This window comes from Arachis hypogaea, chromosome 11 (assembly GCF_003086295.3).
Source record: "Arachis hypogaea cultivar Tifrunner chromosome 11, arahy.Tifrunner.gnm2.J5K5, whole genome shotgun sequence".
NCBI classification, from domain to species: domain Eukaryota; kingdom Viridiplantae; phylum Streptophyta; class Magnoliopsida; order Fabales; family Fabaceae; genus Arachis; species Arachis hypogaea.
The window spans coordinates 141,517,678-141,524,017 of NC_092046.1; the positions used below are offsets into that span (position 1 = coordinate 141,517,678).

The 6,340-nt window shown below is 32.9% G+C and overlaps 1 long non-coding RNA gene across 1 annotated transcript; it reads right to left on the reverse strand.

Moving 5' to 3' along the window:
- Positions 1–2,770: 2,770 nt before the first annotated feature.
- LOC112723081 (uncharacterized) lies at positions 2,771–5,897 on the reverse strand. Its single transcript, XR_003163027.3, has 2 exons — positions 4,489–5,897; positions 2,771–3,237 (listed from the first exon to the last, which is right to left on the reverse strand). It is a non-coding gene; the product is annotated as an uncharacterized lncRNA (long non-coding RNA).
- Between the last annotated feature and the right edge of the window lie 443 nt (positions 5,898–6,340).

Below are 6,340 nucleotides of genomic sequence, written 5' to 3' on the forward strand. Positions count from 1 at the left end.
AAATAAAGACTATTTAACAATTATTAAAAAACATATTTTATTATAAAACTATTTAATGGTCCAAACGTTTTGCGACTATCAAATCTTTTGCCTTAAACTTGAGTTTGGCTTCAAATTAGATCAATTCATTAAACTGTACTCATAATTAATTAAGTGTTTTTTGTCGTGATAATTAATTGGAAAAGTATGAGGAAACAATAGACTTATTGTACAATGCATACAATGGGGTTTAAATGAAATTTAAATTAAATAATGGGTTATTAATTAATTTTGTATTATTTCTAATTTGAAATTTAAAACCATTTAGTATTACTATTAATTATAGATTCTAATCAACTAATTAGGTTAAAACGCTGCATCATCTCATCAACGATCACACGGCTGCCCCATGCAGGATCTTTCCAACGCAGCCGCCCTCTCATCTACGATCGACAGCGCCGTCCTCTCATCTGCACACAACGCAGCACGGCTGCCCCATGCAGGAGCTTTCCAACGCAGCCGCCCTCTTATCTACGATCGACAGCGCCGCCCTCTCATCTGCACACAACGCAGCCAGTGTTCACTCCTTCAGAATGGCAGAATCGCAAGAAGAACATGTTGCAAGCGAGGGTCCTCCTTTATGCACATCACCTAGCCGAAATTCATTAATGGAGGTTGATATAGTTGAACCGTTAGTTTGTGTTGCCTCTGAAGTTTCTGAAAATTTATCAAACGAACAAGAAAACTTAGCCGCCGATGTCGCAGAGCACGGTCACAAGTCGAACAAGGTGAGCAATTAGGATCCTCAAATTCTGCCATGGATGTTTATTTCGCGTTTAATTCTGCCATAAATGAGTTCTTTGATTGTATGCTTATTGAAACATGCAATTGTAATCGATGAGTTGAGATGCAATTAAAGTTATGTTTGTTTTATTTTTAATAGTATGATTATATGCATTGAGGATTAGCTGAAATTAAGTAATCATTTTATGGTTATATGATTATATCCAGGAAGTATATTTTCTTACGTGTTTTTGTATGTGAATTTATGCTGTCATCATGTTAAATGGCATCTTTATTTGCTAATCATCCTATTATGGACTTATGTGCCTATATGCATGATGGGATAGCATAATCTAATTTTTTGGTATGCTTATATTAATTTATTTTTATCTACAGTGTGTGTATATTATCTCTACATGATGATCATGCAAGTATGTAAAATAGATAACTATAGTGTGATGCAGTGGCTGAACTTGTTTACTGAATTGAAGGAATTGCTATTTGTATTTGCAACATGCTAACCATGATATGCTTATATGAGTGTTTTAATCATGTAATGATATGCTTATATGCTCACTGCATATTTTTAACGTTATATGCTCATATGCTTCCTGCATATTATTTTAATATTTTTTATGCTTATAGGAATAAATAATGTTAAGATTTTAATATTTTTCTTCCTGCACCTGAAGAAAAGAGTGTGTGTATCTGAATATACAGGAAAAGAATTTTTTTCATGGAGTGAAAAAAGAAGCCACTAAAGATAGATTAAGGCCCTTAAATAATAGCCAAAATAAAAGAAATAATTTTACATAATTTTCATTGAATGAAAAAAAAAAACAACTAAAGGGTTGAATTTAATTAAATAATACATGAAATGAAAAAAAATAATTCTCATGGTTTGATTTGTAGCTGTTGATGTGTTTTCGGTGATTGTTTTAGAGATAAAGATGTGTAAAGTTTGATAAAGATGTGCAAGACTGGGTTTTGTTCAAGAATTCAAGACGGAGAAAACAAAAGAATTCACCCCTGGTATATGTTTAGCTTAATCTCAACTTTTTATGTTTATTTGGTATAGTACTATCATAGAACATAACTATTGGACTTTTTCTTTTCTTTTTTTTTTGGCAGGTGGTTCGTCCGCACACATTTCAAGATATAAACCATTGTGCTGTTTCTGGCCTGAATGTTTCCGAACAAGCCGGTGGTTTCATGTCTTTGTTAAGCTCCTTCAACAAAAAGTAGGATTAGTTGGACGAGGTTGTGATAGTGTATATTTTCTCATCTCTGTGTTTATAGGATTCATGTTAGTTTAAAGATTCTAAGGCAGTTGTTGCAAAGGTCCATATGTTATTAATTGCAAGAACTCTTTTTCCATTAGATAGAACGAACCCTTTTACTTTTTTTTATTTCGTGTACACTTAAAACATAACGAGTATATTGGGTGGTTATTCTGTAATCCACGAGATAGTTTAATAAAGTTGTACCCGATTTCTACATGCCTCACTGTATAGTTTTTCGGTACGTAGTTGTTCATTATAGACACTGTTTACACGTATTTATAATGAACTAATGTGGATGTTCATTTCCATAGGTAATCAGATGTTCATTTTTACTCTAAGCATGGATGGTTACCTGTTAATACTCGTGTGTGCTGCACTTGGTTGTTATGTTTTGATTTTGATATTATAAAAATTTTGATAATTTTTCTTCTGAGATAGATTAATTCTTTCGTTCTTTTTAACAAAATTTTTAATATATGCGTTGAAAAATAAGTCCTTAATAAATTAAAAAAATATAAACTAATATTTTTCATCCAATAATCAGTTAATAATTTTCTCTTTATTTTATAATCCCAACTCAAATCTTTATTCTCTATTTACTTATCATTTTGTTAGCTAACTATTGTCTAAAATATAAATTGGATGTTCATTACAGTAAGGTATTGGATGTTCAGTTTAGCTATATTAGTGGATGGTTAGTGGTCACATATCTCAACATGCACAAGTATGGCAACTTTACCAAGCAACCTTGATAAATCTGGGATTCTAACATATAAAAAAACATAGATAATTTTTAGGTAAAATAACCAATAAATCATTGTACTGTAGAAAAAAAAAAGATGTCCTGGAATCAAGTCTTTCTAATGTGACAAACAAATCCCTAATCATCTCAGCAGTAGGTAAACTCAGTATAATGTGGTAGTTCAATTCATTGCAACTAATACTAAGTAAGCAACTTCTTCTTGCCTTTGCGCATTGCCCCCTTCGGTAATCCCTCCGCACGTTCAATCAATGACCGTGTGCTAGGTGCAGTGTATGGTGAACTAACGTCATTCTTCTTGTTCCGTGGTGCATTGCGACGAACAGGTTTAACCGTTTCACTCAATAACGAAACAAGCTGATGAACCAATGCATTGTGTGGGCCACAAATTATGTCTAGCATCAACTCCATCCGGTATGAACTGAGTGAATCCTGTGCGTAGATTTATCAGGGAACTTAGTGTTAAGAATCATTACTGTGGTATTTTTGTACAGCACGAATAATTAGAATTATGAAAGTCTTTATTTTACGAAAGTTCCACAATTAATAGAATTCCATTAGAAAAAAATTCTACCAAAGTCGCCATGTAATAAGGATAACCGAATTAGGAACATGGTATATAAGGAGTGAGCTAATAAATGTGAAGTCCTGATACAGAGATAACTAAATTCCAAGCAAACTGAAGTGGTAGACATTCTCTAAATGTTTGGTCTAGTGGCATATATGGATAAAACTGGTTAAATTTATGCATGGACTGATCATTAATTATATCAAGCACACCAACATACTTATAGGTTCTTGGATAAAAAACTTAATTTCAGGTAGCCACAAAAGAAATACATATATAATTTTTTGTATTGCAGAAAAGAAGACAATTTTGTTTATAATGCAAGCCGTGTAATTTAATATACCAGCATCTAGCAGTGTTCTGTCATGCTAAATTCACACTGTAGAAAAAATTCTACCAAATTTGCCATGTAATAAGATCACACAATGATTATTCATCCAAAGTGAGTAATAAGGTTAGCCAAATTAATTTTATCTAATACCCAGGTCCAATGAATATGAAAAGATAAATAAACAAATAGATAGATAAATAAGACCACTAGCAGACAAAATGATCATAGAAATAAGTTTAGGTAATATGAAAGAGCAACTATACACTAAACATATACACTACACATGATCAAATAATGACTCTCAAGAAGTAGTAGTACTGGTATATAGTGCCGCCTATGAATCATGAGCAACAAAAATCAATGGGCTGATATATCATTCCATAACTCCACACGCACATATATATATATATACACAAAATCCACAACAAACTCCCATCACATTATGTCAGTTTGGCAGTGCTTGATTAGACTTCATTTAACCACAACTATTCACATCACAAAGCACTTACAATTCACAAAACATTAAAAAAAGAAAAGCAAAATCTCCAAAACACTAATGAATAATTCTATATTGCTGGATTCTCTAGATACAAGGCTAGTATATGGCACACCATTTTATTGATTATGAAACTAGAGAGAAAATGATAGAGATCAGCGACATAAAGAACAAAGAGGGCACAATAATCAAAGTGGGTTAATCACGCATTTCATCAACAAAATCCATCTACAATCTAACATGCAACCGCGATTACTAATCAGAAACTGAACAACCTCACCCACTTACCTTGGATGGTTAGGATCCTTCCGGTCAAGATGTTGGATGTCTTTCCAGTGACCTGTTCAGTAGCAGGAGGCTATTTCTCGAAGGTGGGCTGCTTCTGTGCTCAGAGAGAACGGGTCCCGGTCACGGAATACTCGGAAGATGTTTAGTTCGGCGGTGAGATCTCCGACGCGGCTGTTCTGATCAACGGCTTCTAGCCCGGCAGCTGGGTTGCTTGCTTCTCGCCCGGCAGCTGTTCTGATCTTCGACGCGAATGCCGGATGTTCAGTGACGGCGCCGTGCTGGAGGGAAGCGAACAGGTCGCTTGCTTGCAAGGTTGCGGCGCTCAGGTTTCTAGCGCCGTCACGGCTCTCTGCTACCAATTGGAAGGGTTTGAGTGGGTGAAGAGAAAGGGCGAAACAAAAGGGATTGGGGTTTGGGGAAAAATTAGAAATAACAAAAGTATGGTGGTGTGCTAAAGTAAACAGCTATATTAGGATTAGGGTTAATTTTCTATTTTAAATTCAATTGGGCCCAATTAAAAAACCCATTGTAGCCATTGTATAGATATTTCATTGTCTTCCTAGCGGGATCCAAGTGTTTAAAATTGTGTCTTGATAATTATTAATTTGGGTGAACCTTCTTCCAGTGTTGACAATAAATAGACGCTGGAAAGGTCTACTATTTTTTTTTAAATGGTATATACTATATAGTTTCTAATGCATAAATTGGGTTTAGATTAATATTATTGGTAGATAGCAACAAACCAAGCCAAGAACAATAATGACAATTAGAAAGGTTAGGTATGAAAAGAATAAAGCATAGTTTAGCTTTCATCGTGGCACTTGCACAGTTGCACTACTGCGGCTAATTTTTTTTATATTGGGTTATTATTGGTGTTTTTGGTTAATATTATGATGATTTGGTGTAATGCAGTGATATGGGATAAAAAGAAATCGTTAGTAACGATTTTAAATAAGACAAAAAAATAGAAAAAGTTAACAGAAATCGTGAATTACGATTTCAAATAAGACAAAAAAAAAATAGGAAATCGTGAGTTACGATTTTAATTTTTTAATTTAAAAAAAATATAATTTATGAAATCGTGAGTAACGATTTCTTTTGTTTTACAAATCGTAACTAACGATTTGTATTATGTATCACACTTTACGCTTTTAATTTTTTAATTTAAAAAAAATATAATTTATGAAATCGTGAGTAACGATTTCTTTTGTTTTACAAATCGTAACTAACGATTTGTATTATGTATCACACTTGTGAAATACACCCATTTCGACTCATATCAACGTAATACACCATTTCATCCATCATATAAAAAATAATTATTTTCACTACTGCACACACATCATATGTTGACATCTATTATAGATTTCGTATTTCAATATTTTTAAGAAATTTTTTCTTTTTTTTTTTCTTAAAAAGAAAGGAGAAGAGAATAACACCTGAATTTGTTTCAATTATCAATTAGTCGCTCAAATCATTAGACAAATTCTTGACTCAATACATCTGTCTATTGAGAACATTGCAATCCATTTTGAATATAGAAAATAAAGAATTCAATTCTTCCATCTCACGAGATTAACTGGAACAGCTCCAATTAGCCTAAAAATAATTAAAACCGAAAAAAAAATTAAAAGAAAGAAATCAATGTCACTCATGGGCTGGCTTCCAACTGTCTTAGTCGCAATACACGTTCTCTAAACAAAAAAAAGAATACACATCAATAATATTATTATGTTTTTTCTATTTTATTTTTTAAAATTATGTTGTGGTACTAGATTTAATGGTTAATTAAAGTCAAAAAGGATGATTAAAGTGTGCGTGGGAAGCAATTACCATTAGTGGCAGTCACGTT